The sequence below is a fragment of the Musca autumnalis genome, unplaced genomic scaffold, assembly GCF_047663935.1.
Source record: "Musca autumnalis isolate F117 unplaced genomic scaffold, ASM4766393v1 scaffold_2, whole genome shotgun sequence".
Lineage (NCBI taxonomy): Eukaryota > Metazoa > Arthropoda > Insecta > Diptera > Muscidae > Musca > Musca autumnalis.
Window position 1 is genome coordinate 96,227,625 of NW_027411755.1, and position 16,292 is coordinate 96,243,916.

General features: G+C 37.9%; 3 long non-coding RNA genes across 3 annotated transcripts in view; 1 reads left to right on the forward strand and 2 right to left on the reverse strand.

The window, feature by feature from the left end:
- Positions 1 to 16,292, forward strand: part of LOC141394323 (uncharacterized) — a 204,093-nt gene that overhangs the window by 30,088 nt on the left and 157,713 nt on the right. The gene's annotated exons all lie outside the window — the stretch shown is intronic.
- Positions 3,409 to 5,970, reverse strand: LOC141394317 (uncharacterized). The gene is made up of 2 exons (XR_012410338.1): positions 5,716 to 5,970; positions 3,409 to 5,647 (listed from the first exon to the last, which is right to left on the reverse strand). It is a non-coding gene; the product is annotated as an uncharacterized lncRNA (long non-coding RNA).
- On the reverse strand, positions 13,156 to 15,702 carry LOC141394318 (uncharacterized). Its single transcript, XR_012410339.1, has 2 exons — positions 15,463 to 15,702; positions 13,156 to 15,394 (listed from the first exon to the last, which is right to left on the reverse strand). It is a non-coding gene; the product is annotated as an uncharacterized lncRNA (long non-coding RNA).

Below are 16,292 nucleotides of genomic sequence, written 5' to 3' on the forward strand. Positions count from 1 at the left end.
TATTTTCGGCCGATTTCACGTATTTTCTGTACCAAACACGCTATATATTTCCGATTTCGATGAAATTTGGAATGTGTGACTGAATTCAGTCTAGAAATAAATGTGCCAAATTATATCGAAATCGGTTCAGATTTGGATATAGCACCCATATATATTTTCGGCCGATTTCGCGTATTTGCTGCTCCAAACACGCTATATAAGTCGGATTTCAATGATATTTGGAATGTTTGACTGAATTCGGTCTGGAAATAAATGTGCCAAATTATATCAAAATCGGTTTAGATCTGGATATAGCTCCGATTTATATTTTACATATTCACAGTGGTGTAGGGTATCATATAGTCGGCCCCGCCCGACTTTGATCCTTTCCTTACTGGTTTTTAATTTTACATCTTTGTGTTTATTTCAGCTTTAGTCCATATTTTGTTGTATTCAAGTATTTGAATAACAACAAAATGTTTTACAGTGGATATGAAATTGATTAGTTGCGGGCGGAGGGTCGGGAATACTATAGTTTCAGTTGTCACCAAACAACTTCATCAGTTCCCTTTTCCGCCGACTCTGTATCGATAAACAGGTCAATAAGCCCATCCAGCAAATTAAACAAAATGAGAAATTTGCTGTATGGCCCTAAAACTGATTACCCTACAATTTGAGTCGAACTAAAGAATTTTATATCCACCACTGTTTTTATGTCGTCTTTGCATTGCAAAGAATACGAACATAGTGTGTTGCTTCAATAAGCGGGGGTAAAACAACGAGAAAGTTGTTGTTTTTGCATTACGCATTGATCAACAAGGCCGTGCTGATGCCTATTATTGTTGTTGGCGTTTTTATTGTTGGACTGCAGAATTTTACATCTTTGTGTTTATTTCAGCTTTAGTCCATATTTTGTTGTATTCAAGTATTTGAATAACAACAAAATGTTTTACAGTGGATATGAAATTGATTAGTTGCGGGCGGAGGGTCGGGAATACTATAGTTTCAGTTGTCACCAAACAACTTCATCAGTTCCCTTTTCCGCCGACTCTGTATCGATAAACAGGTCAATAAGCCCATCCAGCAAATTAAACAAAATGAGAAATTTGCTGTATGGCCCTAAAACTGATTACCCTACAATTTGAGTCGAACTAAAGAATTTTATATCCACCACTGTTTTTATGTCGTCTTTGCATTGCAAAGAATACGAACATAGTGTGTTGCTTCAATAAGCGGGGGTAAAACAACGAGAAAGTTGTTGTTTTTGCATTACGCATTGATCAACAAGGCCGTGCTGATGCCTATTATTGTTGTTGGCGTTTTTATTGTTGGACTGCAGAATTTTACATCTTTGTGTTTATTTCAGCTTTAGTCCATATTTTGTTGTATTCAAGTATTTGAATAACAACAAAATGTTTTACAGTGGATATGAAATTGATTAGTTGCGGGCGGAGGGTCGGGAATACTATAGTTTCAGTTGTCACCAAACAACTTCATCAGTTCCCTTTTCCGCCGACTCTGTATCGATAAACAGGTCAATAAGCCCATCCAGCAAATTAAACAAAATGAGAAATTTGCTGTATGGCCCTAAAACTGATTACCCTACAATTTGAGTCGAACTAAAGAATTTTATATCCACCACTGTTTTTATGTCGTCTTTGCATTGCAAAGAATACGAACATAGTGTGTTGCTTCAATAAGCGGGGGTAAAACAACGAGAAAGTTGTTGTTTTTGCATTACGCATTGATCAACAAGGCCGTGCTGATGCCTATTATTGTTGTTGGCGTTTTTATTGTTGGACTGCAGAATTTTACATCTTTGTGTTTATTTCAGCTTTAGTCCATATTTTGTTGTATTCAAGTATTTGAATAACAACAAAATGTTTTACAGTGGATATGAAATTGATTAGTTGCGGGCGGAGGGTCGGGAATACTATAGTTTCAGTTGTCACCAAACAACTTCATCAGTTCCCTTTTCCGCCGACTCTGTATCGATAAACAGGTCAATAAGCCCATCCAGCAAATTAAACAAAATGAGAAATTTGCTGTATGGCCCTAAAACTGATTACCCTACAATTTGAGTCGAACTAAAGAATTTTATATCCACCACTGTTTTTATGTCGTCTTTGCATTGCAAAGAATACGAACATAGTGTGTTGCTTCAATAAGCGGGGGTAAAACAACGAGAAAGTTGTTGTTTTTGCATTACGCATTGATCAACAAGGCCGTGCTGATGCCTATTATTGTTGTTGGCGTTTTTATTGTTGGACTGCAGAATTTTACATCTTTGTGTTTATTTCAGCTTTAGTCCATATTTTGTTGTATTCAAGTATTTGAATAACAACAAAATGTTTTACAGTGGATATGAAATTGATTAGTTGCGGGCGGAGGGTCGGGAATACTATAGTTTCAGTTGTCACCAAACAACTTCATCAGTTCCCTTTTCCGCCGACTCTGTATCGATAAACAGGTCAATAAGCCCATCCAGCAAATTAAACAAAATGAGAAATTTGCTGTATGGCCCTAAAACTGATTACCCTACAATTTGAGTCGAACTAAAGAATTTTATATCCACCACTGTTTTTATGTCGTCTTTGCATTGCAAAGAATACGAACATAGTGTGTTGCTTCAATAAGCGGGGGTAAAACAACGAGAAAGTTTTTGTTTTTGCATTACGCATTGATCAACAAGGCCGTGCTGATGCCTATTATTGTTGTTGGCGTTTTTATTGTTGGACTGCAGAATTTTACATCTTTGTGTTTATTTCAGCTTTAGTCCATATTTTGTTGTATTCAAGTATTTGAATAACAACAAAATGTTTTACAGTGGATATGAAATTGATTAGTTGCGGGCGGAGGGTCGTTTTTAATTTTATTTCATTTTATTTTATTTTATTTTATTTTAATTTATTATATTTTATTTTACTTTATTTCATTTTATTTTACTTTATTTCACTTAATTTTATTTTATTTTATTTCACTTTATTTGATTTTGTTTTATTTAAATTTATTTTATTCTATTTTATTTTAATTTAATTTATTTCGTTTAATTTTATTTTATTTTATATTTGTAATGTGCCTGGCAAGTATGACCTCTATTGGTTACCAAGGTGACAATGGCATTTGATTATTTTGGCTCCGGCTTAAGCTCTAGCGGCGAGGAGGTGCACTTGGGCACATACAAAAAAAAAATATATCAATTTATAAGAAAACCAGGAAAAGCCTTGTTGTTGTATTGAATTTGGTTGTTGTTGTTGTTGCTGGTACCCCTAGGTGGAATTTGGGTACCCTGTGCCCTCCCTATGGGTTCCTAACATGAACCCCCTAATGGGCCTCTGAACTAAGAGGACCCCCAAAATATTTTCTTCACTGACCCTTATACCTTCTTACCCTACCGATTCATGATTACATTCTACTCAAGCATGTTCATTTCATTCATGACTTCAAACAATTTATTGTGCCTAAGTAGGGCTCAAACAATTTCATATAACTTATCTTAACTTATTAACTAAATTAAGCTTAAGTTAATGATAACAGGTATTTCATTATACAACTTGTTCATCCTTAGGATGAAATATCTTTTAAAGTTATTTAAAATCTATATAATTAAATATAAAGCAAAAATTAATAACCGGTTTGGTCGTCCCATCAATATGTGCCAATTTGCACAAGCGATATGGTAACATTTAAATTTTTCCCTGCCTAGTCGAGCTCGAAAAGATAAGGAAATGATTTTTCTATCTCAAAGACAGATGGTGTTGTTATTTTAGATAATGGGATTACCAAAGCGAATGTTGGTAAACATCAACAAAGATAAAAGTTTATGTATAAAAAGAAATCAGATAAATTACAATTCCTATAAGCCTAAAAGTATGCTTCGAGGAAGCGTAATTTAGATAACTTTGCAAAAGATTAGATTTCAGATAAAAAAAAAACAAACTATTAGTTAAAATGAAATAGGAGTATGTGTATAGCAGTATAAATTAGAATAATACTATAGATCAGATGGATGGCAAGAAATAATCGTATAAGATTGTATAGGAAAGAATATAAGGATAGGTGGTATAAATAGGAAATCGAAAAGGTATATATCTTACAACTAGACAACAGGTGGATTGTATAATTGCAAAATATAAATATGAATCATTTAAAAGTCAATAATCATTTAACACAACTTTTGGACCACGTATGGTAAACCATGCAAAATGATATACTATGGCTTCCCATTATACTGTCCATAACTTTTCTTTCAATATTTCAAGACTTACGCAAACTTCCTATACTTATAACTCTTGTGTGTTCATAAGGCTGGATGAATGATGTAAAAAGTCACGGCTGTTAAATTGTTGTTGCGGCCAGATGATATTGATGTTATTTACCACTGCTTTTGCTGCCAGATGTAGACGATGGTAGGCTGGACTTGATGTTGTTGTTGGACAGTTGTTGATTCTTGCAGTTACTGTTGCTGTTGACTATTTACCACTGTTGTTGTAATGAATACGTTGAAGCACTGCTGTTGTTGACTATTGTTGGAGACTATAACAGCTAACTATTGCCACTATGGCCTACAGTTGCGACAGTTCATTATAGATGAATGTGGTGACGTAGGACAGAATGTTCTAACTGAACGTTGATGCAAATAGAGAGGTGGAGGTAAAATGCATGAGAATGGTAGTGTTTATTCCAACTTCTTGATGAGGTGTACTTAACAAAGCAGGTTAATGTTTCACAAAATCTTATGTTGCAGGTTAAGAGTGTTGTTAATTTTACACAATGGTAATAATGTTGCGGCCCAGAACCAATGAACATCACTTTATTAAACAGCAGGAATTTTATGATGACACCGATCGGGTTGTTGTTAATTCTCACGTGGAACTCGACTTGATGACTTTTGATGGTCAACACTGTGTTCTTACCAGGGTTTATGTTGTGCACAGATGTGTGCCACAACAGGTGGTTATAATCCGAGTTGGTGACGTAACAAAATGAACTGCTGTTGCACTGGGATGTAGAAGCGATGCAATTTATTAGATTTTTCCAGAACAGTATGGACAGACAAATGGTCGATCAGGTGGCGTGTTCACGAATTAGAAATGCAGGATTCCGCCTTATTGTAATCCAATTTTGGGTTGAAAATTTGTAGACGACTGCTTGCACTAATTTGTGGCTTACTAAGTTGCTGTGCGTAGCCCAAAGGTTAGATGGTTCTGGAAGCAGTCATTATGACACGTGTAAAGTTGAACAAGGCCATTCCAAAATGGTGGATGGGCGAACGACTGTCTTATGATCAACCAGCAAGATTCCAGTGATGATACGATGTCTTCAATTATGTTCGGTGTCACAATTGGCGGGGTGACAATATGATACAATTAAATTGCAGACGTGAACCACAAACTAGAAGTGTGTTTGTGTGGAACACATGGCGACTGGTGTTGCTGTCGGGAATAATTTTTGGACGAAGAGGCAAACGTGTTGTGTGGTGTGTGGCTGCATGCAATTTTTAGGTTATGGAAACTATTGCATGTGCAACGAATTCATAGGTGTTTGGGGCGTATTGGTGGAGATGGTGTACAGATGGTGTGTCTTATGGGAAGATGCACGTGGTCAGGCCTAATGATGAACGGCCAACCGCGTGTAAAGTACAGTTATCCTGCCCAGTTGCAACGTTCTGTAAATTTCCAGAAAAAAATTGAGAATTTTCCTCCGAGTTATTTTCCGCGAAAGCAAGCAACTTACCATTTGGTGCTGCAATTATATTTCGAAGAATAGGAACAAATGGTGTTAACAATTTTATTCTTGGAGAATTAATAAAATTGTGTACAGCCACACTTTCGAGAAGAAGTTTTATGACTTCTTCGTTATTCTCCTTTTTTTCGGCTTGTTGCCTCTTCAGAATTTTCTACTGCAATGATTTTTCGCAATCATGGCGCCTTTTTTTGCAAGCAAAATGTCAGATTTGATCAGCGCGGTGCCGACAAACATTTAGACGGCGTTGAACAGCTGATTAAAATACAGCGGTGTAAAGTGAAGGTGATCCTTCACGTTCGGCGCATCGAAGGGTGACATAACAAACCCGAAAAGTTACCGAAGACCAGTCGCAGGTCCACTGATTCGGGAAGTCAGCCTTAATATGCCGCATGTGGTGGGGAAGAACTGCGACCCTGAGATTAATCTCACAACTACAAAAAAAAATCTAATAAAGCCGGGCAACTATTTCGCGGGGACTATATGCTGTAGGTCCTTCGCGTGATATTTCCCTATACTTCGGCCTTGCATGTCCTCAACTTCGTATAATGCGTTTCCCACTTTCCGAACCACTCTACACTTTGCGAATTTTCTACACAATTTCGCATTTATATTGCGCGAAGCATCGCTTAAGACAAAATTGCGTCTCAGGATTTCTTGTCCTGGTTTAAAATCTACCTCTCGAGATCGCGTATTATATCGGGCCGCCGATTTGTCATAAGAATCATGAAGTTTTTCCTTGATCGTTTTCCTGACTATTTCCAGCATGTTTTGTTTCGGTATAATTTCAACAGCTCCGTCTTCAAGAGTTCCTAGTTTCGTTGACAAATCATATGCGCTGGCGTGAGTGACCATATGCGTTCCAAAGAGTGCAAAATAAGGCGAACATCCGATTGATGTACGCACAGTAGACCTAAGTGAACATTCGATGGCCGAAAGATATCGGTCCCAATCTTTTTGGTCTTCGGATACATATGACCGAATCGCCGCTATGATTGTACGATTTGCGCGTTCCGATGCATTCGCCTGTGGCGAATACACGGCATTTCGCATCGGTTGACAACCATATCTTTTTAAGAAACTAGTAAACTCTGAAGAAACGAATTGTTTACCGTTATCCGAGTGAACTATCTGCGGTACACCGAATTTATGAAACACTTCTGCCTCCAAAAATCGAATGACGTTACTCGAATTAGCTTTCGCTAGCGGTTTCAGCAAAATAAACTTCGTCAAATGATCTAAGACGATGAAAGCATAAGTATTGCCTGATTTCGATCGTGGAAATGGTCCGATAAAGTCTATAAAAATTTTCTGCCAAGGCCTGTCAGTCACAGTTTCACTTCCCATCTTCGGGCGTAAGATTTGATTCGGAGCTTTTGTCTCCTTGCAAACAATACAAGAATTTATAAACTCACGAATTTGACTTGCCATTTTCGGCCAATAGAAATACTGTTTAAGCCCCGCGATGGTTCTACCTATCCCACAATGACTGCTTACCGAGGACATGTGTGCTTTTTCGATTAAAGATCTGGTCAAATCTGAAGGAATCCATAACTTCCATATGAAATTCTCATGCACCTGGGTGCCATCCGACGGGATTGTCTTTTTATAAACGAAAGAATCGCAAATTTTTAAGTCTGGAAGACTGTCCTGGTTTTCTTTGACCATATCGATTAACTTCAAATACTCTTCACTCTTGAATTCGGGTGACTCTAAATTGACTAAAGGTTTCTCATCCACAAACATGTTAAGTTCATCCATATGAACACGCGATAAGGTGTCGGCGACCACATTTTGGGAACCTTTTCGGTGTTGTATCTCAAAATTAAAGGCTTGGAGTTTTAGGCTCCATCTTGCCAACCGACCACTGAGATCTTTCTGTCCCATCAGCCATTTCAAAGCGCTATGGTCCGTTACCACCGTAAAGGGCATAAGTTCAATGAACGGTCTGAACTTTTTTATTGCGCTGATAACGGCCAAGCACTCCCGCTCAGTTACGCTATAATTCCGTTCAGCCTTGGATAACTGGGCGGAATGAAAGGCGATGGGACGTTCAAGACCTTCAGCGTCTAGCTGGTATAAGACGGCACCAATCCCTATGTTGGATGCGTCGCATTGGACGTAGAACCGCTTATCGAAAATTGGATGACTTAACACTGGGCTTGTAGTGAGAGCTGCCTTAAGTTTGTTGAACGCTTCAACTGCTTCTTCGTCAAAGGAAAACTGTTTGCCCTTCTTCAAGGTGCGAGTAAGAGGAGTTGTAATTTCGGCATAATTCCTAATAAATCGCCTAAACCACGATGCCATTCCTAAAAATCTACGGACCTCACGCGTATTCTTCGGTACTGGTATGTCGGTTATTGAATCAATCTTTGAAGGGTCGGGCTTTAATTTCCCCTCACCGACGATGTATCCCAAGTATCTCAGCTGACGTCGACAGAACTTCGACTTTTTCAGGTTTATGGTCAGGTTTGCTCTGGACAACATCTCGCCTACCTTGCTCAACAGATCGACATGAGTCTCGAAATCTGGAGATACGACCAAAAGGTCGTCAAGGTATACGAATACTTTGTTCTTCAGTTCCGGTGAGATCACTTTATCCATTAACCGACATAACCGTTGGGCAGCGTTACACAACCCAAACGGCATGACGGTGAACTGATAATGTGGTCTCCCCGGTACTGTGAACGCAGTCTTCGGACGGCTATCAGCTGCCAGAGGGACCTGCCAAAACGCGTCTTTCAAGTCGATGCTTGAGATAAAATATGTGTCTTGTAAGCGTCCTAGCAAAGAATCTATAAAGGGTAGTGGGTACGCATCCTTAATCGTAACGTCATTCAGTTTCCGCGCGTCCAAGCAGAGCCTATTCTTCTCTCCTCTGCGTACGAGCGTGACCGGCGAATTCCAAGGACTAGTACTGGGTTCTATCACACCTAACTTTAGCATGCGATCAAGTTCCGAATATATCAAGGATTCAACAGCTGGAGACACTGGGTAGTGGCGCTGTTTAATCGGAGGAGCATCTCCCGTATCTATAATATGCTCTTCCAGATTTGTCTTCCCAAGACCAAACTGTTCAAAATCTTTGAAACTTTCTTTTGCTTTGTCAAGCATCAGCATTTGGTCTGGAGACAATGTATGCATATCAGAATCTTGAATATCGGACTTGATCTCTACACTGCTTACAAGTTTAGGTGCGACACTAAATTTCTTCCAGAAATCAACACCACAGTACATTGGATTCTCTAGACCAGGAATCAAATAGATGTCCATGGTCTCCGTCTGGCCATTGTACGTGAGCTCTACTTGAACTTTGCCTGAACACGAAACTCTCTGCCCATTAGCAGTACCGACACTACATTTAAAAATTGGGATAACCTTCAAATTCAATTTTTCAATAAACGACAAACAATTTTTACCTAAACAGGTAACAGTAGCCCCACTGTCGAAGAGTGCTAATACGGGAATACCATTAATCAAAACTTCTCGGAATGGTCGAGGATCATTGGAATGAAAATCACAAAAATTGGTAGAAGATAACGATAATCTCTTCTGACATCTAAGTTTATATCTCTCACGAGCTTTCAAGATTCTTTTGGAAACGAAAATTTCAGGTTTTGTCGAAATTTCCGAGTTAAAAATGCGCTCGCGGGCCTTCCTGTAGTTCGCCATGCGTACATGGAATGGTAGGGTCAAATCAGGTTTCGTTTTGGCTAAGTTATTGGAAAGTCTGGGTAATATTCTACACGGATCAGAAAAGATTGGGTCTATAGAAGTGGAAACATCGGATGAGCTTAGTCAGTCCACAGTCTGAGTAGCTGTGGATTCGGACTTAGAGGCATTAGAAGGACGACTAATTTGTTTGCAATTATTGCATTGTGGAGTGGTAACCCCTGGAGATCCACAGCGGAAACAAAATACTGAACGATGAGAACTAGAACAATTCTTAAAAATGTGGCCATTGCTGCCGCAATTCCAACACCGTGAAGGCTCATTTTTGGAAACACCAGTTGGCTTCTGCCGTAAACGCAACTCCTCAACATCATGGACTAAATCATCAAAATCAGAATCGTTAATTTCATTTATCATTCGAGGGGGTTGGCCTGTTCTGAATCTCATCGACGATTCCCTTTCAAGAAACTCTTCAGCTTTCCTAACTTCATTTCGGAATTGTTCCACCGAATAAAAAGTGCCACTAAATGTTAAATGGGCAAGTTTGGGTTTCAATCCAGCTTTGAGGATGTCTATAACTTCAAAATCTTTCAAAGGTTCCCTTAATTGAGTACGCAGATTATTTATAGCGTCTATATATTGTGTAGCAGACTCATCTCTCCCCTGCTTCCTGTCCATAATCTGCCTCATTACATCAAGATTTGATTGAAAACGCTGGAATTCCCTAACTATACACAGCTTTAACATCTCCCAGTTCAAATTTGGATATTGACGGATCAGACCCCAGTACCACTGACAAGGACGGCCTTCCAGTAAATGATGAAATTCATCAACCAATTCTCGTTCTGGGCAGCCATAACTATTTCGAAGCCTTTCTACTCGAAAGATGAAATCTTCGACATTTGGTGTCTTTGGGGTAGCATCAAACTTAATGCCCCACTTACTGAGATATGGATACCTGGGCCTACTAAAATCTTCCCTATTTCGATTTGGAACTTCCTGGTTTCTACTACCCGATCCTGCATGTCTGGTATCGGTTTGTAGTGGTGGCAAATCATGAGGCCAATCAATGCTTTGAGAATGTGGTTCTTGTCTGTTAATAGGATTAGCTGGAGGAACGGAAGATTGAGAAAAAGCAGCTTGAACTGCAGCAGCAACCGCTTTCTGCATTTCCTTTTTCATGGTTTCAACCATTGATGCTTGGGTGGCCTCTAAGGCGGACTGAACTACCTCAAGAACTCCTGTGCTACTAAGTCTTTCAATTTGCTCATCATCATTGCCTCGAATGGTCAAGGGACTAAACGAAGGCCTAGTAATTGTACTTGGTTGCTCATTTACTTGCGAAAGAGTAGGTGGACTTGCAAATTCGTTTGGTGTGGGCGGATCATTGCCATCAGCGCTAGCTGGGATACCTGATCCGGTACCTGGTTCTGTTCCAGCAGCTTCTCCTACTGCTTGGCTTGTCGACCTGGTAATAATGCTGTAAGTTTTTGGCTTAGCACCTGTAGCAGGCTGCATGATGTCCCACAAATCAACAAAAGTTACACAAAAAAAAAAATGTCCTTGTACTACTCAGTCCAACAAGAAATTTCAATAAAAAGCTCAAAATCCAAAAATGTCTTCTCTAATGACCGACAGGTTTTCAAAAAGGTAGGTATGATACCATAAATTCAACAAAAATACCAAAGATATATAGATGAAACAGTCAATCACGGTTACTGCCTTAAGGTTCCGTAAAGTCCAATATAGAAAATCTCATACGCAACAAAACTCAATATGAAAATTTAAATGGTTCCAACAGGTCAGGTATTTCAAAAAAAGGATCGAACCAAAAAAACAATAAATCTTGCAAAGTTTCTCATAAGCAGGAAAAAAAAAACTCAAAAATCCTGAAAAACAGAATAAATTGAGACAGTAGATTATCTAGGCTGTGGTAGATCAGGGTAAAAGTTTGTAAGTCCGGGTAAAATTAGTTCGAATAATATTCGAATAAAGTCTTAGCTGGTAAAAGGAAAATAGAACTTCGATAGGCTCTTCAGTTCTCTTCGCCTACCCCTATTGTTCTATGGAGTAGACTGTTCAAACGTAGGAGTGGTTGTTGCCGGTTAGAATTTCCTCAAAAAGTTTCTCGAGGTCTCTTCAGTGTATCCTTAGTTAAGCATAGAACGGCTTTCTAAAGATACACTGGGAAATCGACAACCAGACAACAATCCGTCCTACGGAAAATGCTCCAACTCAAGGTTGAGCGCTGCCGTCCGAAGGCTCTCCAGACTATACCGCCCCTACAACCTTAAGGTACTTCAGCTGACCTCGAGTCGAACTGAAGACCAGTCTTCGGGTACAGTTAGTCCAGTTCTGTGTACACCCTGTGTGTACGTGAAAACAAACAAAAATATATTACTACTTAAAGCTTATATATTTTAAAAGTAAGAACTAGCAATCAGTAGTTTGAGCCTATCAAACCCCTCCTGCAGTCTTTTAAAAACAAAAAAAAAAACAAAAGTCTTGTGGGCGACGACCCTATGCTTCTAGCTATCTGAATTGGAATAGTAATTCTACTGTAGAAAACTTCAAGCAAAGTGTATAGTAAAATAGCGAAGGCCCTTTACTATCAAAAGGTTCCGAGAAATTCAAAAGTAAATCTCACACTCGACTAAAATCTCGAAAATTTCACCAGGTTCCACGACGAAGTGCTATATACAATTCTCAAACCGGAGACAGAAACAAAAAAAGTTGTGCCAAAAGAATTCGTTAGTGCAGGTGCCAAAAAAAAACTGGGTAACTCACTATGTCTTAAACGTGCCAACAATCGAATAAATATCAAAAATTTTAGTGTCAATAGTTTTTAGAAAGAGTTCAAATAATTGTAGATCAGAATTTTCATAAAGTTAAAGGTAATTAGTAGAAGGTTAAGGTATCAGCCAAGATAAAAAAAGAATAAACAACAACAACAAACAATCTTCCTTATCTTTGAAAAGCGCAGTCAAAAATTTTCCCCAAAAAATTTCAATTCTAATAAATCAATATATTAAAGCATCTATAATATCGCAAATCATGCAAATGATCATAAATAATCAACTGCAGATGACAATATATTATAAAGCTTTAAAGAAAGTCGAAGTATGAATTCAATAACGCAGAAGTTTTGTCACAAAATTGCAGCTTGACATAAACTCAGGCTTGCAAGACGACTAAAACACTTTTTCTTTAAGATGAAATTCAAGAAATGATGTTAAAATTTAATTGACCTTAAGTCGCAATTGGTATGTTGTAATATAACAACAACTCAAGACATACTGAAAACCAATCAAACAAAAATTCATACACCTAATGCTTAAGAACAATTCCCATTAAGGGGAGTTGAACCTAAGACATCGGCCTGTACGTTGGGCGCCATTTTGTAATGTGCCTGGCAAGTATGACCTCTATTGGTTACCAAGGTGACAATGGCATTTGATTATTTTGGCTCCGGCTTAAGCTCTAGCGGCGAGGAGGTGCACTTGGGCACATACAAAAAAAAAATATATCAATTTATAAGAAAACCAGGAAAAGCCTTGTTGTTGTATTGAATTTGGTTGTTGTTGTTGTTGCTGGTACCCCTAGGTGGAATTTGGGTACCCTGTGCCCTCCCTATGGGTTCCTAACATGAACCCCCTAATGGGCCTCTGAACTAAGAGGACCCCCAAAATATTTTCTTCACTGACCCTTATACCTTCTTACCCTACCGATTCATGATTACATTCTACTCAAGCATGTTCATTTCATTCATGACTTCAAACAATTTATTGTGCCTAAGTAGGGCTCAAACAATTTCATATAACTTATCTTAACTTATTAACTAAATTAAGCTTAAGTTAATGATAACAGGTATTTCATTATACAACTTGTTCATCCTTAGGATGAAATATCTTTTAAAGTTATTTAAAATCTATATAATTAAATATAAAGCAAAAATTAATAACCGGTTTGGTCGTCCCATCAATATGTGCCAATTTGCACAAGCGATATGGTAACATTTAAATTTTTCCCTGCCTAGTCGAGCTCGAAAAGATAAGGAAATGATTTTTCTATCTCAAAGACAGATGGTGTTGTTATTTTAGATAATGGGATTACCAAAGCGAATGTTGGTAAACATCAACAAAGATAAAAGTTTATGTATAAAAAGAAATCAGATAAATTACAATTCCTATAAGCCTAAAAGTATGCTTCGAGGAAGCGTAATTTAGATAACTTTGCAAAAGATTAGATTTCAGATAAAAAAAAAACAAACTATTAGTTAAAATGAAATAGGAGTATGTGTATAGCAGTATAAATTAGAATAATACTATAGATCAGATGGATGGCAAGAAATAATCGTATAAGATTGTATAGGAAAGAATATAAGGATAGGTGGTATAAATAGGAAATCGAAAAGGTATATATCTTACAACTAGACAACAGGTGGATTGTATAATTGCAAAATATAAATATGAATCATTTAAAAGTCAATAATCATTTAACACAACTTTTGGACCACGTATGGTAAACCATGCAAAATGATATACTATGGCTTCCCATTATACTGTCCATAACTTTTCTTTCAATATTTCAAGACTTACGCAAACTTCCTATACTTATAACTCTTGTGTGTTCATAAGGCTGGATGAATGATGTAAAAAGTCACGGCTGTTAAATTGTTGTTGCGGCCAGATGATATTGATGTTATTTACCACTGCTTTTGCTGCCAGATGTAGACGATGGTAGGCTGGACTTGATGTTGTTGTTGGACAGTTGTTGATTCTTGCAGTTACTGTTGCTGTTGACTATTTACCACTGTTGTTGTAATGAATACGTTGAAGCACTGCTGTTGTTGACTATTGTTGGAGACTATAACAGCTAACTATTGCCACTATGGCCTACAGTTGCGACAGTTCATTATAGATGAATGTGGTGACGTAGGACAGAATGTTCTAACTGAACGTTGATGCAAATAGAGAGGTGGAGGTAAAATGCATGAGAATGGTAGTGTTTATTCCAACTTCTTGATGAGGTGTACTTAACAAAGCAGGTTAATGTTTCACAAAATCTTATGTTGCAGGTTAAGAGTGTTGTTAATTTTACACAATGGTAATAATGTTGCGGCCCAGAACCAATGAACATCACTTTATTAAACAGCAGGAATTTTATGATGACACCGATCGGGTTGTTGTTAATTCTCACGTGGAACTCGACTTGATGACTTTTGATGGTCAACACTGTGTTCTTACCAGGGTTTATGTTGTGCACAGATGTGTGCCACAACAGGTGGTTATAATCCGAGTTGGTGACGTAACAAAATGAACTGCTGTTGCACTGGGATGTAGAAGCGATGCAATTTATTAGATTTTTCCAGAACAGTATGGACAGACAAATGGTCGATCAGGTGGCGTGTTCACGAATTAGAAATGCAGGATTCCGCCTTATTGTAATCCAATTTTGGGTTGAAAATTTGTAGACGACTGCTTGCACTAATTTGTGGCTTACTAAGTTGCTGTGCGTAGCCCAAAGGTTAGATGGTTCTGGAAGCAGTCATTATGACACGTGTAAAGTTGAACAAGGCCATTCCAAAATGGTGGATGGGCGAACGACTGTCTTATGATCAACCAGCAAGATTCCAGTGATGATACGATGTCTTCAATTATGTTCGGTGTCACAATTGGCGGGGTGACAATATGATACAATTAAATTGCAGACGTGAACCACAAACTAGAAGTGTGTTTGTGTGGAACACATGGCGACTGGTGTTGCTGTCGGGAATAATTTTTGGACGAAGAGGCAAACGTGTTGTGTGGTGTGTGGCTGCATGCAATTTTTAGGTTATGGAAACTATTGCATGTGCAACGAATTCATAGGTGTTTGGGGCGTATTGGTGGAGATGGTGTACAGATGGTGTGTCTTATGGGAAGATGCACGTGGTCAGGCCTAATGATGAACGGCCAACCGCGTGTAAAGTACAGTTATCCTGCCCAGTTGCAACGTTCTGTAAATTTCCAGAAAAAAATTGAGAATTTTCCTCCGAGTTATTTTCCGCGAAAGCAAGCAACTTACCATTTGGTGCTGCAATTATATTTCGAAGAATAGGAACAAATGGTGTTAACAATTTTATTCTTGGAGAATTAATAAAATTGTGTACAGCCACACTTTCGAGAAGAAGTTTTATGACTTCTTCGTTATTCTCCTTTTTTTCGGCTTGTTGCCTCTTCAGAATTTTCTACTGCAATGATTTTTCGCAATCATGGCGCCTTTTTTTGCAAGCAAAATGTCAGATTTGATCAGCGCGGTGCCGACAAACATTTAGACGGCGTTGAACAGCTGATTAAAATACAGCGGTGTAAAGTGAAGGTGATCCTTCACGTTCGGCGCATCGAAGGGTGACATAACATATTATTTTATTTTATTTTATTTTATTTTATTTTATATTATTTTATTTTAGTTTGTTTCATTTTATTTCAGTTTAATTTAATTTATTTAATTTTAGTTTATTTTATTTACTTTTAATGGGTACTTTACACGATATGTTTTTAACATATGGGTTGTCACTTTTTAAATACAAAATGTATATGCAAAGTGACAACCCATATGAAAAAAACATATCGTGTAAAGTACCCATAATAATATGAGTTTCATTTGATTTTTTCGCTCGTCTCAATTTTACATGTCTTATTTATTATTGCCAAGTAAAAAGTAATGCAAAGATGATAAAACGTTCTGTGGAACAAATATCATTCACACTTTGCAAGAGAACTGAGAGACTTACCAATATGGCGGAAAAATTGAGCAAGAGAGCACAACAACTGTGCTAAAAGAACAGTGATAGACAAATTTGCTAAGTGCAAGGGAAATTGAAAAGTAATTTGTGGAACAAAAAAAGGTTATCA